Source organism: Octodon degus, unplaced genomic scaffold, assembly GCF_000260255.1.
Source record: "Octodon degus isolate 3935 unplaced genomic scaffold, OctDeg1.0 scaffold00006, whole genome shotgun sequence".
NCBI classification, from domain to species: Eukaryota; Metazoa; Chordata; class Mammalia; order Rodentia; family Octodontidae; genus Octodon; species Octodon degus.
Window position 1 is genome coordinate 32,988,354 of NW_004524582.1, and position 17,389 is coordinate 33,005,742.

Genomic DNA, 17,389 nt, shown 5'->3' on the forward strand with positions numbered 1-17,389 from the left:
TTTGGTTTTGTTTTATTTTTATTTTTATTTTTTTTTTTTTTGAGACAGAGTCTCACTATGTAGTTCAAACTGGCCTTAAACTCACTATGTTACTCCAGGCTGGACTCAAACTCATGGTGATCCTTCTGCCTGAGCCTCCAGAAGGCTGGGATTACAGGCACGCGCCAGCACAGCCAGTTTATTCTATGCATTCTCAGTGTAGTATGTCAACTCCTTGTACTCCTCATGCACTACTAGTAGAAATGTGAAACTGTGCAGCTGCTTGAAAGTCTAATGGCTCCTCAGAAAATTAACCAGATGGTCCGCGCCCTAGCAGCCCCACTCCTGAGCACCACACAGGCCAGCCAAAGGCATGTGCTCCCACAAAGCATGCACCTGAATGTCTACCTAATGAGATGTGAACATGGGCCGGGGAGATGGCTCAGTAGAATAAGCGCTTCCCTGGCAAGCTCAAGGGCCTGAGTTCAATCCCCAGTTCTGCCAAAAAAAAAAAAAAAAGATGTAGATAAACAAATGTGGCCTATCCACACAAAAGGAATCACTCACCATAGCAATGAGGTGCCGACTTCCACTGTGACAGCAATGATCCTCAAAAACACTAAGTTAAAATAATCAAGTTAAGTGAAGGAAGCCAGGCACAAGAACACATAAGCCCATTTAGATGAAATGTCCAAACTAGGCAAATTCATGGAGTTAAGAGCTGAGTAGCTGCCCCCGCAGAGGGGGACAGGAGTGTGCAGCGGCAGAGAGCTTCCTACTGCAATGATGGAGACATTTAGGAATTAGTGGTGGTGGTGGTCACACAACACTAAATATGCTAAAAACCATTGAACTATAACCATGAAATGACACATTTTATCTCAATAAAAGATGTCCAAGGGTTGGGGGTGCAGCTCAATGATGAGCATTTGACTAGCATGTGTGAGGCCCTGGGCTGGATCCTTAGCCCCACTAAAATAAAAAAAAATAATAAAAAATAAAAACTTTTGTTGAATGAGAAAGGTACTATAAACTTTAAAGCTACACCAGGCATGCAGCTGTACAACGTTTTCCTATCTGCAGCTGAACCACACTTAACAACACGAAGTACCTTTTTGAATGCACTAGGGCATCTGCTCCACAGAATGAACCAGCCTAGGGGCTGGTGAGATGGCTCAGTGGTCTAAAGCACCTACTTAGAACAAGCTAAGCTAAACAAAGCACAGGGACCCCAGTTCAATCCCCCAGCACCACATGCCAGCCAGCCCCGCCCCCTGGTGGGCTGAGCTGGCCACACACACACACACACAAATAAATAAATAAATAAGTAAATAAATAAATAAATAAATAAATAAATAAAAATAGAATGAACCAGCCTAGTATCCACACAGGCTGCAGTCCTCACACCCATCAGGGGAGTCTCCCCCAGAGCTGCCCTAAGCTTTGGGGCAAGATGGGCACTAGCCAGCAAGAGCAGCAGAGGTCCTGGCTCCTTGGAAGTCTTGCCACAGGGGACAGGAGTTTGAAAGAACACCGGGGCCCTGGAAGACACACACACTCCCAGTGGCAGCTAAACGCCTTCTCCCCAGGAGGCTTGGGCCAGAGTGCTCCAGGCCAAGTGGGAGATGTGCTTCTGTCTTCTGCATCGCCAAAGTATGCACTGTATCACTGAGACACCCCTGTTGAGCAGAGAGATTTTTTTCACCATACTTTAACTTGAGCCATGTGAATGTATTCCTGAAAATTCTTACTTAGGTATTCCTTTTAAAGGAATACCATGAAAATGTAAGACTATCTCCAAGGTAATTAAAAATTACAGCAGTGTCCATACATTCATAGAAGATAAGCAAACAAAAAATAGCCAATACAATGGGTCTCCTATAGGCTTGCCAAGAAGATGAGAAAGATGGGAAGAAGCCATCAGATGTGCTGGCCCATGCCTGGGAAGCTGAGGCAAGTATACCGTGAGTTCAAACCCAGCCTGGAAAAAAAAAAAAAACAGCCTGGACAACTTGGCAACTTACTAAGACCCTGATTCAAAGGTTTTGTTTTGTTTTGTTTTGTTTTGTTTTGTTTTTAAAAAAAAGCTTCTAGGGGGCCGGGGAGATGGCTCAGTGGAATAAGTGCTTCCCTGGCAAGTGCAAGGTCCTGAGTTCAATCCCCGGTTCCGCAAAAAAAAAAAAAAAAAAAAAAAAAGACATAGCCAGATAAAAAAGCTTCTTTTGGAGGGCAAGGGTCCTGAGACTTGCTAGGCAAACTCAGGACCTTGCATTTGCTAGGCAAGCACTTTTGCAATGAGCTATCTCTCCAGCCCAGAAAAAAAAACTTTTGAAAGTGCTGGGGATGTAGCTCAGTATGAAAGCCCTGAGTTCAACCCCAGTACCACAAAGGGGAGAGAAAGACAGGAGAAGAGATACAGGAAAGGAGAGAAGAAGAAACTGCAGGAAAGATGGATGGAGGAGCGCCAGGGAGATGCCTCAGTGGGAACAGGAAATGAACGGGCAAGAGAGAGAGGGAAAACAAGTAGAGAAAAGGAAGGTAACAGGAAGAAAAAGGGAAACACAGGAGAGAAAAAGAAGCTATAGCAATGACATATCTACATCGTAAGAGCTCCAAAAAAAAAGACAAAAGCATATGAAAAAAATAATAAATGAGGTTTGTACCCTAAGCAAGAGGTTGAAGTGACCCATTAGGGTGAACACACACAGGTCTGTGTGGTCTCCAGTGTAGAAATTTAGATTACAGGGGCTGGTGAGATGGCTCAGTGGTCTAGAGCACCTACTGAGAATAAGCTTAGCAAAGCACAGGGATGCGGTTCAATCCCCAGCACCACATGCCAGCCAGCACCGCCCCCTGGTGGCTGAGCTGGACACACACACACACACACACACACACACACACACACACAATTTTAAAAATAAAGAAATGTCAAAAAAAAAAAGATGGGGCCGGGGAGATGGCTCAGTGGAATAAGTGCTTCCCTGGCAAGCACAAGGGTCTGAGTTCAATCCCTGGTTCCGCAAAAAAAAAAAAATTTAGATTACATGGGGGCTGGCAGCTCAGCTCAGCTGTCTAAAGCACCTTCTTAAGCAAAATCAGTCAGGAGCAAAGGACTGCGGTTTGATCCCCAGCACCACAGGACGCACCAGACCCACCCTGAAGGCAGCCTGAGTCAGCCAAAAAAAAAGTCCTTCTCAAATCTGGGGTTTGATCACCTTTGTGCTGTGCCAGCCCTGCCCCCAGGGCATGCTGAGACATGACTGAGGCTGGGCATGGTGGCGCACACCTGCAATCCCAGTGCTTGGGAGGCTGAAAACAGGAGAATCACTATGAGTCCAATCTACGTAGTGAGACCCTGTACATGCTGTAGACCCTGTCCTAAATTCATTTAAAAAAAAAAAAAAAGGACTGGGGACAAGCGCTTCCCTGGCAAGTGCAAGGGCCTGAGTTCAATCCCCAGTTCAGAAAAAAAAAAAAAAATTAAGATTACAGGTCACATGAAAGAACTCTAAATTTGAAGGGCACTAGACTTCTTCAAAGAGAACATATGCAAGAGGCTCTCAAATGAAGCCATTCAAATTTTTGTTTGTTTGTTTGTTTGTACCAGGAATCAAACTCAGGACCTCATGCTTGCCAGGCAGGCACTGTGCCACTGAGCTAATCCCCAGCCAGCCTTCAATTTTTCAGGAAAAAAATTTACTTCCGATCTAAATGATATACCCAGTTAGCAGGGCATGTAAGGTTTCAAATGAAGTGGCCTTACATTTTAGAACAGCTACCAGAAGATGTGTCACAGGTGGGGGGAGGGGGGTAAGCAAACGGCTGAACAGCCAAGAAACCAGGAGCACAGGTCTGCCTCAAGAGAGAGCATCAAGAGAGGCTGTAGGTGAGGAAGGAATAGTCCCCAGCCCCAACGAAGTCAGCACAAGAAAACAGCAGCGGGGGGCATCGTGGCGCACCTGTAACTTCAGCACTAGCACTCAGGGAGGCTGAGGCAGGTGGACTGCAAGCGGAAGCCCAGCTTCTCACAAAACAGATCCTCTCTCAAAAATGTTTTAAAAGGACTGAGGGGCTGGTGAGATGGCTCAGTGGTCTAAAGCACCTACTTAGAACAAGCTAAGCTAAGCAACACACAGGGACCGCGGTTCAATCCCCCAGCACCACATGCCAGCTAGCCCCGCCCCCTGGTGGGCTGAGCTGGCCACACACACACACACACACACACACACACACACACAATAAACAAATAAATAAAAGGATTGAGGATAGTTCAGTATGCCAGAGAGATAGCTCAGCAGCATAAGCGCCTGCCTGGCAAGTGCAAGGTCCTGAGTTCAATCCCCAGTACCACAATAATAATAATTATTATTATTATTATTATTATTTTAGTGTGAAGGCCTTGGGTCCAATCCCCAGGATCAAGAAAAAATTAAGCTTTCTACTTTGCCATAATGGTATGTACAAAAATCACACACCCTTGAAAATAGGACATACATAAGAAAGAAGGCGGCATGGACTTTGTTTTGTTTTGTTTTTTGTTTTTTTTTGTTTTGTGGAGCCAGGGATTGAACTCAGGCCCTTGTGCTTGCCAGGGAAGCGCTTATTCTACTGAGCCATCTCCCCAGCCCCACGGCATGGACTTTAGGCTGGAGCTCTCAGCTCATTTTCTGCTCTACCATCCCTGGCGGGAGCTCAGCCACTGGTAGCACTGGGAACATGGCGACTCTGTGGAATGCCCCGGTGGTGTCTAGACCATGAGGCAGCAGGCAGGGAAGGCCAGCCATGAGGGCCAGCAGCACAGGTTTCTGCCTCCAGCATCACGCCCAACCCAAGGGCCACCTGGGTCTCCATCAGGAGCATGAAGCTACAGGACAAGGTCCTATTAAAATACATTTCTACAGGGCCAGCCAGATAGCTCAGTGGACTAAAGTGCCTGCTTAGGCAGGCACAAGACTGGAGTTCAATCTCCAGCATGCTGTGCTGGCCCCGCCTGGGGGCATGCTGAGACAGGCACGGAGGCATGCCCCTGTAATCCCAGCACTTGGGAGGCTGAAAACAGGCAGATCACTATGGTCCGATCTGTATAGTGAGACCCTGTATGCCCTGTACTAAATACATTTTAAAAAAATAAATAAATTGCCTGGCACGCTGGTGCTTACCTATAATCCCAGCTACTCAAGAGACTGAGACAAAGCACAAGGTCCTGAGTTCGGTCCCTGGTACCACAAAAAACAAAACCAAAAATCAAGAGACTTAGGCAGGAGGGTCACAAGTTTGAGGCCAGCCTGAGGAACTTAAGATGCTGCTTCAAAATAAAATTTAATGAGGTCTCAGCATATAGCTCAGTGGTAGAACACTTGCCTTGGAGCCACGAAGCCCTGAGTTCAATCCCTAGTAAAACTAAAACACACACAGACACACAGACACACAGACACACAGACACACAGACCCCGCTAGTTCAAGACACAAATTTCCCTTTTCTCAGAAGTTTATCAGTTTACAGTAAGGGCAAAGCCCCTCGCCCCAAAATAGGGAAAATGATGTGTTCTACTTGTCCTCGTACTATTTCCTCCAAACCAGCAGGCAGCCCTCAGTAGCACTCCCCTGACCTACAGCAGGCCTGACAGAGCACTGGCTGTCTGGCATCTGCCCTTCAATGACTCAGTCACTGATTCCCCAAGGTCCATACACCAACCAACAACAGACTCATAGCCAAAAAATACCTCAGAGTCTAGCTTCCGAAGGTAGACACTGAACAAACAAGAATCACAAGTATTTGTTTCAAAGAGCAATACAAAGCTGAATTTTAAACAAATATTTTCTTTTTACAAATTTCAGAACACATGGGGCCAGGAAGACAGCTCAAGAGAATAAGCACTTGCCTGGCAAGCACAGGATCCTGAATTCAATCCCTGGTACTGAAAAAAAATAAATAAGTAAAATTAAATTTCAGAACACAACAGAAAAGAACCCAATATAGTATTAACATGACACATAATCTCATCTTCTACAAATAATATTTCAGATATAGAACAAAAGTGAGAAAGGCTCAGTAGAATAAGTGCTTGCCTGGCAAGCACAAGGGCCTGAGTTCAACTCCTGGTTCTGCAAAAAAAAAAAAAAAAAAAAAAAAAGTGAGAAAGCCTACTTTTTCTCCCTACATCTCAGCCAGCACCTCACCCCAGGAGATCACACGAGGAGCATCATGTTTCTTTCCCACCTGAGGAAGAGCAAGTTGCTCCAAGTCAACGAGCTTCTCCCAGCTTCTACAACAGCCTGGGCCTCCACCTCTAGCTGCAGAGAAGAATGCCAAAGGGATGTGATGTGCAGGCCCAGACAGTGCTCAGCAATACCCAGACTACACCAGAGCAGCCAGCCCCAGTGGGCCACACCTGCCACCGTCCATCCTCACCACGCACTCTGACTTGGCCACCAACTACGGCCACATGTACTTAGCATAACCCTTGGGACCATACATGAAGAGACCAAGCGTCCTTCCATCATGGAGCTTCCATTCAAGCTGGGAAAGCAAGCGGGGACACCAAATGGGGTGATTATAGGGTCAGGAGAGCAAACAGGTACAATTTTAAGTGGTCAGAGTCCACTGTGGGCTTCCCTGAAAAACTGACACTTGAGCAAAGGAAGTCAACAAACTGCTTTTATTTCTTCATGGGTTTTCTCTTGTTTCTGAGCTTGGACACTGAAATAAATGTGACTGTATACAAAAAGAATACATTGTCTAGTGCCACACACTTGTAATCTCAAGGCCAAGGCAACTACAATGTTGAGTTTGGGCTCAGTCTGGATAACTTAGGAGGCTTAGCAAGTTTTTGTTTCAAAAAACAAAAAAGGGGTGAAGGGGTGGAGATATGTCCCAGTACAAAGGACCTGGGCTGAATCACCAGCACTAGAAAAAAAAAAAAAAAAAAAAACTTTATCTGGACAGTGAACACATCCCTACTCCAGTTCTGGCAGACAAAAATCTCAGGAGAAAACAATGACTGCTTCCCCCCCCCCATGTCTCTCACTGTCCCAAACAACACAATCTGTCACCTTTGCGCCAGAGCCCATCCCAGCTGAACCCACCTGCTCTCTATACCTCGGTCCCAGGCCAGCCAGCTACCAGGTCTAACACAAGTCTCCTAAACCACTTACTAATACGGAACTCCCCAACAGCACCTCTCAAGAGGAGAGCATCAGAAGCCTATGAGAGGGCTGGAGAGATGGCTCAGTGGTCTAAAGCACCTACTTGGAACAAGCTTGGCAAAGCACAGGGACCACAGTTCAATCCCCCAGCACCACATGCCAGCCAGCCACGCCCCCTGGTGGGCTGAGCTGGCCACACACATACACACACACAATAAATGTTAAAATTAAAAAAAAAAAAAATTTCTCTTAAAAAAAAAAAAAAAAAGCCTATGAGAGATTGCTACAACACCAGCTACTGGGCCCTACTCCGGAGAGGACTCAGTAAGTCTAGGTGGGACCAAGGACCGTATTTCTAACAGTTCCCAAGTGACTGACACTGCCAGACTCCTAGAACTCTGAAACAAGGTGATGTACTAGAAGAGGCCTGAAACTATTCTTGGTTTATCCCAAATATGCTTTCTCACTCATGATACATGTCCATTTGTTTCTATAATTGGAAACATGAAAATGAAAACTGATACACCATATCTCTTAAGACTTAGGAAGTGGTATTTCAGGCCGGGGATATAGCTCAGCAGCACAAATGCCTGCCTGGCAAATGCAAGGTCCTGAGTTCAATGCCTGGTATGGAAAAAAAAAAATCTTCCACTGACCAAAGCAAATCAGATGGCTCCACCAAATTTCAAGTGGACAGACTACTCTACTCTACCGATCACCTAAAATAGGAACAATGGAACAATTCTAACCTGAATAGAACTGTAGACTCATAAATCCTTCCTTGCAAATAATTCAAGTTGAACGACCCGGGAGTACACTTTCCAAGGGACAGGGATTCATGTCCCAGTCCAAGCAAGTGCTTTAAAGCCTTCTGAGGACCTCCCATTGCTCTTCCAATAAAGATCCTAAAAGAACTGCCAGGCACCCACACAGAGCGCAGGATGTAAAGAGCTCATCCTGTGCAGCAGGCTGCTTCTGCCTCTGCCACAGGGCCTCAAGGCAGGCATTTCCCTGCCCCTGACCCCACCCCCTCTATACTGAGTCCAAACCATGAGCCCCATCTCTGCCCCAGCATCAATCCCACCAGGAAGTCTGCCCTGATGCTCTGACGAATATAACAACTTCCCTATTAGATACAGCTACATCTTTCCCTCATGACTTTGTGGCCCTGGGAATCCTGAGCAACACAAACGTGAACAGGACAGTTAGACCCCACACACACACACGTACCCAGACCACAGTCAACCAGGGCAGTCCTGACCCAGTCACACACTCACTCTCTCCCCCACAGAGTATGATGTAACTCCCAGATGGTCTATCATCAGTAATATTTCTTTCATCTACAGAAGGCAGGAGTTATCTTCTTAAATACTATGAAATCACTGTAACAGAATAAAGAACTTCTTTCTTTTTTTCTTTTAAGAGAGTCTCACCATGCAGTTCAGGCTGGCCTTGAGCTCACTTTTTTTTTGTTTTCAGTTTTTTGGTTTTTTTGCAGAACCAGGGATTGAACTCAGGCCCTTGCACTTGCCAGGCAAGCACTTATTCTACTGAGCTATCTCCCCAGTTCCCCTTGAGCTCACTTTGTAGCCTAGGCTGGTCTTGAACTCTCAACAATCCTCCTGCCCTGGCCTCTGAGTGCTGGGGTCACAAGTATGTGACACCATGCCTAGCCATTTCATAGGGTGTTTTTGCTTTTAGTTTGGTTTTTGGCTTTTCTGGTACTGAAGATCGAACTCAGATAGGGCTGGGAAGATGGCTCAGTGCAATAAGCGCTTCCCTGGCAAGCGCAAGGGCCTGAGTTCAATCCCCGGTTCCCAGGACCAGGCACTCCAGGCAGGCATTTATGCCACCGAGATATCTCCTTGGCCTTACATGCAACAAAAATTCTTAACTGGCCATGGTAGCACATACTTGCAATCCCAACACTTTAGGAAGATGAGGTAGGAGAATCACTAGTTCAAACCCAATCTGGGCCATTTAGTGAGACTGTCTCAAAGAATAGAAAATAAAAATTCTTAGGAACCCAGGCAGGCTGGCTCATGCCTATAATTCTAGCACTTGGGAGGCTGAGGCAGGAGGACCATCCTGAGTTTGAAGCAAGCCAGGGCTACACAGTGAGCTCAAGGGCAGCCTGAATTACAAAACATGACCCTATCTCAAAAACCAAAAACAAGAACAACTATGTGCTGTCCACATCCAGACACTGAAGGTGAATCAAAGGGCTCTCCCTTGAAAAACTCACTACTTGGAGAAGAGCGGGTGCTGTCTGTTATGAGACCTAGCACTAAGACATGACAGCCTTACCTAAAATAAAGCATGTGGGGCCTTGGGCCAGGTCTGAAACACTGGGAGGAGCAGGAAGAGGCTTCCCAGAGACAAGGGCTGGGGTGTCAGAAAAGAAAGGAAAGCCAATTGAGAGGACTCTGGAAGCAACAGCACATGCGAAGACCAGCAGGACAGTGTACAATCCACTGGAATGACCAGCAACATGAGAGCAAAATTTTAAGGCAACCACAAGGGGGCCAGAGAGGACATAAAGAGACAGACAGGGACCACAGGCCATGTTCCAGATCTAGGGCGGCTTCTTCTGGGCCCCTAGAGTACCAGGCACATCTTAAGCAGCCAGCTAAGATTAGAGGCTGCTTTTGGAAAGAATGAAGGAAGGCCAGAAAGGAGGTCCACCTTCCTTTCTAGTGGCTCAGTGTGGTCAAAGTGGGCCACCACTTTTAACTTTCAAACTGTAAACGCTCTAGTCTCCAGTTTGGCCCTCCTCCCCGGCCCCTTCGCCCAGCCCATCTACCGGAACCAGCTCTCACAGCATCTGTCTGCTTTTCCCACTCCCACCTCCTACACCTTCGTAAGCCATGCTCTCTACCCTGGTTCTGCCCACAGGCCACCTCACCCAGCCCTCTCCTTTCCAGCCTCTCACTAGGGAATATATGCACACACCACCACCCTGCCTCACGTCACTTCTGAGCCATCTCACACTCCCAGGCACACAAAGGACTGAGGGTTCATTCATTTAAACAGTCACTGAATGCCTGCCAGTCCCTCGAGTGCCCTTCTAAGCTCCGGGACAGGACAAGAGCCACAGCCAAAGGAGTAAGTTCCCACACTCAGATTCTCAGCATAGGAAGGACAGACAAGTACAACATGTGGGCTAAGGCAGAGGGGCTGGCAAGACATCTATGTAATATCTTAAACCAACCGGGCATGGTGGCACACGCTTGTGATCCTAGCACTCAGCAGGCTGAAGCAAGAGGATCACTGAGAGTCCTAAGCCAGCCTGGGATGCAAAGTGAGTTTAAGCCCAGCCTGAACTGCACAGTGAGACCCTGTCTAAAAAAGAAAAAAAAAAAAAAAAGAGTATCTTAAACCAGGGTCAGGACAGAGCCTAAGGGAAGCCAAGTAAAAACCTTAGGTAGAGGAAGAAACATCACACTAGCAGCTGGGGAGCACCCAGGCAGAAGGGACAGCACATGCAGTAGTCTGAGGTCCTGGACCACAGGGCAAGTAAGCAGCCAATATGGCTGGAACAAAAAATACAGCTGGTGGGCCGGGGAGATGGCTCAGTAGGATAAATGCTTGACTGGCAAACGCAAGGATCTGAGTTCAATCCCTGGTTCTGGGAAGAAAAAAAAAAAAAAAAAAAAAAACAGCTGGGCAAGGATGGGAGACCCAAGTGCTGAAGACATACCTTCATGCCTCCCAAGAGAGGCAGAGAACCAGGGCATCACTCTAGCATAAGATGCAAGCTAAGAGAAGACTGAAGAAATTCATAGGAAAAGCAAGCCCAGCCCATACACACAGGGGAGTAGATGCACATGCATATGGTTGGGAGACAACAAAAACTATGCAGAAGTAGGGGGAGCATGAAGAGACAGGATGAAAAGGTCGGGGATAGGGGAAATAAATGTAGCCAGAGGGGCCAGGGACATAGCTCAGTGGCACAAGCGCCTGCCTGGCAAGCGCAAGGTCCTGAGATTGATCCCTGGTACCACAAGGAAGAGAAGAGATGAGACGAGACCAGACGAGACAAGACGAGGAGAAAGCAAAAACATACAGCCAGAAATCCCATGTTCAAGTGGGGACTCATGGGATTACATCCATATTTTAGAAAGACTCAAGGCAGTCAGAAACATGCTTCTTGGTCTGTCCACCTTCACATATTGCAGCAGAAAGGAGAGAAAATCATCGAAACATGTAAATACTGCCAATAAAGGGCCAGCCAAAGAGCTCAGCAGATTAAAGCACCTGCAAACAGGAACAGGGGCCGGGGGTTCGATCCCCAGGCCTTCCGTGCCGCCCCATCCCTGGGGCACCCTGAGACAGCAATTGAGACTAGGCAGCAACTGAGACTGGGCGTGGTGGCACAGGCCTGTAATCCCAGCTCTTGGGAGGCCGTAAACAGGAGGATCACTATGAGTCCAATCTAGTAGTGAGACCCTGAACACCCTGTAGACCGTTCCCTAAAATTAAAAAAAAAAAAAAGAAAGAAAATATTGCTAATATACACGGGTCCTCTAACAGCATAATAAATTCCATCATATCAACTCTTTCAGTGCCAACCCGAGCCAACTTAACATGTGAAGTCCCAACTCCTTCCAGAAAGAAAAGCTGCACTGTTTGCCTACACACCCACTAGGGAGTATCACTACTGGGGTTTAGAGTTGTAGGACACATTTAGATTTACCAACACTGTGAGTTCTATCCTTGTGTATTTTGCTGAAATTACTACATACTACAGAACTTATGATGCTTTGAAAGTTCATTAATGGTAATTTGGTTTTAGAAAGGCAAACTCAAAAAAGAAAAAAACTAAACTGAGGTGTTTTAATATTTTTAACAACCACAGCAAATTTCACCAAGCCAATAAGCTCTTTAAAAGTTATACTGCTTGGGGTCAGGAGATGGCTCAGTAGAATAAGTGCTTGCCTGGCAAAGCACAAGGGCCTGAGTTCAATCTCCAGTTCCGCAAATAAAATAAAGTAAAAGGTATACTGCAAGGAGACCGGGGAAATGGCTCAGTGGAATAAGTGCTTCCCTGGCAAGCACAAAGGCCTGAGTTCAATCCCTGGTTTCACAAAAAAAAAAAAAAAAAAAAAAAAAAAAAGTTATACTGCAATTTTAAAAAAAAAGTGGTCTCTTGCTGCAGCAACGCAAGTGGGAGCACCAGGAGCTCGGGCTCCAAGCAATACACTTTGGATTGTTTTAAGAAAATGGCAGGGGCTGGTGAGATGGCTCAGTGGTCTAAAGCACCTACTTAGAACAAGCTTAGCAAAGCACAGGGACCGCGGTTCAATCCCCCAGCACCACATGCCAGCCAGCCCCGCCCCCTGGTGGGCTGAGCTGGCCAAGCACACACACACACACACACACACACACACACACACAAACAAATAAATAAATAAATAATTAAAAAAAAGAAAAAAGAAAGAAAATGGCAGACAAACCAGACATGGGGGAAATCGCCACCTTCAATAAGGCCAAGCTGAAGAAGACGGAGACACAGGAGAAGAACACCCTGCTGACCAAAGAGACCATTGAGCAGCAAAAGCGGAGTGAGATTTCCTAAGAGCCCAGACAATTCCCCGCCCCCGTCATCTCCGAGACCCGCCCAGTCATGATGTGGAGGAAGAGCCACTTGCAAGATGGATATGAGCCACAAGCTGCACTGTGAACCCAGGCATTCCGCGCCGATGCCACTGGCCCGTGGGTCTCTGAAGGGACCCCCCCCCACCAATTGGACTGCCAAAATCTCCAGTTTGCCCTGGGATATTATGGAAAATTATTTGTATGTTAAATGAAAATAAAACACATCTCATGGCATGGTTTAAAAAAAAAAAAAAGGTATATGGGGGCTGGGGAGATAGCTCAGTAGAAAAAGTGCTTGCCTGGCAAGTGCAAGGGCCTGAGTTCAATCCCCGGTTCTGAAAAACAACATCTGTACTGCAAAAAAGGAAAATAAATAAAAACTATATTGTAACCAACACACAAACACAAAGTGCTGGAGAACCCCAGATAACACATATTAAGTCTTTTTGTCTCTACAACATTTCACTGTAATTAACCATTACCAAAAAGAGAAACTAACAAGTCACACAGAGATAGTTTGTAAATATGAGTCTAACCCTCTAGGAACTTGTGCTCCCTTCCTGCTTCTGTATTTTGACACTGCCTCTTAGTGGTAGGTCCAGGTCCGCTCTACTATCTGCTGCGCCTATATCTGGCAATGCTTCCTAACTAATCTCTACCTCGCACCTGTGCAGGCACAATGAGCTAAAGAAACCCGCCTACCTGGCAAATCCCTGGCGACTCCCTGGCTCAGGCAGCAAACTGAACACAGCCCCTTCCTGTCCATGCTATGTCTGCCCTTTCTGCTCCAACATGACTTTCAAAAGGACAGACAGCTCAGATGCTGCCATTAAATGGGCTGTTCACCCCTAAGCCATATGCCCAATTATTCAGCATTTACTGATGCTTGCCATGAGAAAACACCAGCAGAAGCCAGGCTGCCCAAGATGACAGAGTCCTTCCCCCACAAGCTCATCCAAAGGAAAGAAAGGTCACATGTGGTCACTAGGAGGCTCAGAAAGAGAGGGCCCAAAAAAAAAGAGAGAGAGGGCCCACCAAGGTCTATACCCAACAGCCAGCATCCCACACCAAGGTCTGGACTCAAAATAGGACACTAGGGCCGGCCAAATAGCTCAACAGATTAAAGCACCTGCTTAGGCAGATACATTGGCCAGGGTTCGATCCCTGGTGTGTGTGCTGTGCCCGCCCTACCCCGGGACATGCTGCGAAGGCCATTGAGACTGGGTGTGGTGGCACAAGCCTGTAATCCCAGCTCTTGGGAGGCTGAACACAGGTGGATCACTACGAGTCCTATCTACGTAATGAGACCCTGTTTTTTGTTGTTGTTGTTGTTGTTGTTGTTTTGGTTTTTGTTTTTTGCAGAACCAGGGATTGAACTCAGACCCTTGCACTTGCCAGGAAAACGCTTATTCCATTGAGCCATCTCCTCAGCCCCAGACCCTGTACTAAAAAAAAAAAAAAAAAAAAGACACTATGTATTTGGGGAACAAGGACACATTTACCAGCACAGCAAAAGAGGCCAGGCTACTAAGATGCTTACCCCAAGCTATACACATACCATACACAGAGACAGTTCTCCAAACAAAATACAGAATTTCTCCTTTCATTTTTTTCACTTTTCATTTCCTCTCATAGCACTAGTAAACAGAACCCAGGAGCTTTGCACTGAGTCACATCTCCAACCCTTTTTCTTTTTAGGGTTTCATATAAGTTGCCCAAGCAGGGCTCAACCTTGGGATCCTCTTGCTTCCTTGTGGCCCATGCTACCATACCGAAGAGCTTTTTTTTTTTTTTTCTTGCGGAACCAGAGATTGAACTCAGGCCCTTGAGCTTGTCAGGGAAGCGCTTATTCCACTGAGCCATCTCCCCGGCCCCAAGAGCTTTTGAGCAGACTGACCTCAACGAATGGAATTAGTAATGAGCCAATATTCATCCCTTTAGTTCAGTTGTTTAATCGCCTGCTCATGCAAATACAGTCAGGCGCAGGATACCTCAGTTTGATCCCCACCTCCACCTGCATTACCAGCCCCACCCCCCACCCCCACCCACCAAAAAAAAAAAAAATTCTCAACTTTAGGGCTGGGGAAATAGCTCAGTAGAATAAGTGCCTGCCTCACAAGCACAGGATCCCGAGTTCAATCCCCAGTATGGGGAGGAAAAAATAAATTTTTCCCCCAATATTCATGAGGGAGACAGTTTATACCACTGACAGCAAACTTTTAGAGCTTTCAGTGATAATAGTCAGCCTCAATACATACACTGTCCTTGTTAGGACTTGAAATTATGCTAGTCTTATTAGTTGATGACCCTTGTCTCTGTTTGGACAGAGGCTGTGTATAATTGGAATTATTTCTTCTTTAAATTTCTCTTATAATCCAGCAAAGAACAACTGATTTGGGAGTTCACTTCATGAAAAGTGTTACTGATTCAATCCTCTCTCTCTCTCTCTCTCTCTCCCCTCATTTTGTTGTTCCTCTGCAGTACTGGAAAGTGAACCAGTACCTCATACATCAAGCCCTACCTACCGCTGAGCGACACTCTCAGCCCTTCATTTCTCATTTAACCCCATAAACACTGCTATGGAATTCTTTTGGTAATTTTCCTTGTATTATCTTTTTCATCTAAACTTTTAAAGCTGGTTATAAAAAATATGTTATCCTTTTAATAGCTCCAAAATTTTTCTTTTTCTTTTTTTCTGACACAGAACAGTTGTACCTTCTCTTTTTTCTTTTCCCAGTCTCACTAAAGACTGAGAACCCAGGAGCTCTGTACTGAGTCACATCTCCAACCCTTCAAGGCTGGGGATATAGCACAGAGCACTTGCCTGGCATGCCTGAGGCCCTTGTTCAATCCCCAGCACAAGAAGAAGAAAAAATTCAGTCCTCACTACTTACTGAGGCTTTTACTTAAAAAGAGCATTTCCTAGATTAAAAAAGACAGGGCAAGCAGAGTATCATGGCACCCATGTGTAAGTAACTCCAACACTGAAAGGCTGAAACAGCAGGATTATATGTAAAGTTCCACACGGAACACTTAGCAAAAACCTGGCTCAAAAAATAAAGAACTGGAGCTAGAGATATAGCTCAGCAACGCAAACCGTAAACACCTTCCTGGCAAGCACAAGGTCCTGAGTCCAAGTCGCAGGACAAAAAAAAAAAAAAAACCTGAGGCTATACCACAGTGGTAGGGCACCCCTGGGTTTGATCCCCAGCCCTGCTAAAAATGGGGGTAAAATAATGAATCACATACTCTGGCATCATCTCAGCACATCAGTATGCATGTGCTTTTACCTGAAGAGAATCCTAGAGACCATACAGCAAACGTTTTATTAGGGGTTTCTAGGCTCTCACCAGCTCTTCTTAGTTAAGTCTAATTCCCTCTACCTAAACCCGTTTTACATTGAATGGTCGAAACTATTTTTTTTAAAAAGGAAGTAACTAATTAGAGCACATTCTGCACCGTCTGAGTAGAAGCCCTGATTAGTGGGAAAGGACATCCGAACGGATGTTAGGCTGTACTAACTTACCCACAGGGTCTCTAATGCCTGACTCATTTTTTAAGTTTGAACTGGTATTCACTGGTTTCCTCACACTTGAACAGATACAAGTTTAACAATCTTGTATAAACTTCGTGAAAATAAGCCCAGCAGTCAGAGTGTAGCCTGTTTACTTTGTTTTGCTCTACATCTTGTTTCCACATTACAAATCTTCCATACATCTGCACTCATAAGAACTGCCCACTATACTTTGAAGTTTTATCGTAAGTCTTAACATGGACTCAGAGACCAGCCTATTAGATAATGCAGTTCGAAAGCTGGATTTCCCACCGAATAGACTGGAGCTCTTCACAAAAGTTCACAAACTCCAAAGTGAGCAGGACATATACCAACCATCAACCCAAAACTGAAGACTGCTGGCAGCTGAGAAAATGGAAGGAAAGGAAAGGAAATGACTCAAAGTAATCGTAAGGCATGAGCCCTCTTCACCACGGCAGTTTAGATTTGAACTCTGACGGGCCTGGAGAATGGAGCCGCTGCGGCTACCAAGGGCTCACAAGCCTAGCTCGCTTCATGTGTCTGTCTGGCATTGTGCTTTTCGGTATTGCTCTCATCACATTTGAATGTGTAACCAGACATGTAAAACTTCTGGGACAATTAAAAAGTTAGGGCCTCAGCATAAGTGGATCAGCTCCTAATTCTCCATGTTGATCATCTTACTAAAAAGAAAATGCAGCGATCTTGGGCTTTAACATTTAAAAGTCAAGGCCTCGCGAGTCCAGCTGGCAGCTCGGCCGACTCGGGGCTCGCTCCCCCTACAGACCGGCTGCACGGGCGCGCTGACGATCACCTGGAGGCGCCCGGGGCCAGACCTGGGCTCTGATCCCGTCTCCGCCCGAACGTCACAGCCCGCTCCGACCCGGGAGCGCAGCGGCTCGGGCAGCGCGGGGCTCAGGCAACACCCATCTCTGTTCCTCCCTTCACACTCGACGCCAGCGTTTGTTAAAAGCCGAGATTTTAAACCCATATTCCTGCTCCCTGCCATACCCCGCGCGGCTCGGGTCCCCGCTGAGGGCCTGCGGTCGGGGTCCGCTCGGTGGCGGCGCAGCGCCCGCCCCGGGTTCCACCTGCCCGGGCCTGGGCCCAACCGCCGCCGCGCGTGTCCCCGCC

At 46.5% G+C, this 17,389-nt stretch overlaps 1 pseudogene; it reads left to right on the forward strand.

Annotated features, from left to right (window-relative positions):
* Positions 1-12,568: 12,568 nt before the first annotated feature.
* Positions 12,569-12,784, forward strand: LOC101567670 (annotated as a pseudogene).
* The last annotated feature ends 4,605 nt before the right edge of the window (positions 12,785-17,389 follow it).